The following is a 1,079-nucleotide window of genomic DNA, read 5'->3' as shown; positions in this document are numbered from 1 at the left end:
CATTGACATCTTGCTTACATTCACACAGAAAAGGCAAAAACAGTCTACAGCATACACATTATATTATTTTATACAGTGACTAGCAATAATTATGTACTGCAAACCTCTTTCAATCCAGCAAACACTGAATCATAAGCACTGAAAGTGTATATCGTAAATGCTGCTGAGACGGATTCCACAACGGCGCAATGTTGATGATGAAAACTATTGTTAGAAAACCACACACAAAAACAAACTAACACACAATCCTCCCAGATTCCACAGAACTTGTGTATGGGCTTTGCCTCCTAGAACAGTGGGTGCTCTGGTTGTTCGTGGGGTGGTATGTATGACAATCCTTCAAAGTCAAACCCAGAGATGTATGGGTGTGGGTTTTGAGGAGGAGGGATAGTTGGAAGATAAAGATAAGGGCTTTGTGACGAGTTTGGACAAACACTACCTTGCTAATTGTAGCACAAGGTAAGGTTTGAGAATAACAAAGTGACGAGGTGACAAAGTTCCCAGTGATAGCAGGCTCCTGACGCACAGACTGTAGTGCTCAGAAGGACTCTAATCAAAAGGGATGACAATGACTTTCAAAAGTGATGAGTGATAATGACAGCAGTTAACAGTGATAGCAGTGGGAAGTGTTGTGACCACACTAGATCACAAGTAGCAGAGTAGTGAACTTAAGATTTAGAGAAGAAGTTTGGATTCGAGTTCTTGTTGTTATTTTACAAGGTAAAATACAGGGGTTTATATAGTAAAAAAAAGGTAGGCTATGCACAGTATAGCTGTGCAAAAACAAAAAAAATGAGAAAGCACATAAAGGAAGGAATGTACGCTGACAAATCCTGCATAGGTAGTACAGGATAAGATTGTCAACATAAGGAAAAGAAAGAGATGGAACAATGAATGCTGTGTAAGTAATGTCACAGGTTTGTACAGCCATAAAATAAAGTCCAATAGCAGAAAAAGAGCAAGAAAATCATGATGTGATGGGAAGATGCAGTAAAAAAAGGGCAAGGCAAAACGCTATCAGTATCAACACAGTTCCTTTATTGTCAGTCAGGCATTCTAAAAAAATATGTGTCCATAAA

Source organism: Serpula lacrymans, assembly GCF_000218685.1.
Source record: "Serpula lacrymans var. lacrymans S7.9 unplaced genomic scaffold SERLAscaffold_1, whole genome shotgun sequence".
NCBI lineage: Eukaryota > Fungi > Basidiomycota > Agaricomycetes > Boletales > Serpulaceae > Serpula > Serpula lacrymans.
The sequence above is the reverse complement of the archived record's forward strand: the minus strand, read 5'-3'. Positions refer to the sequence as shown.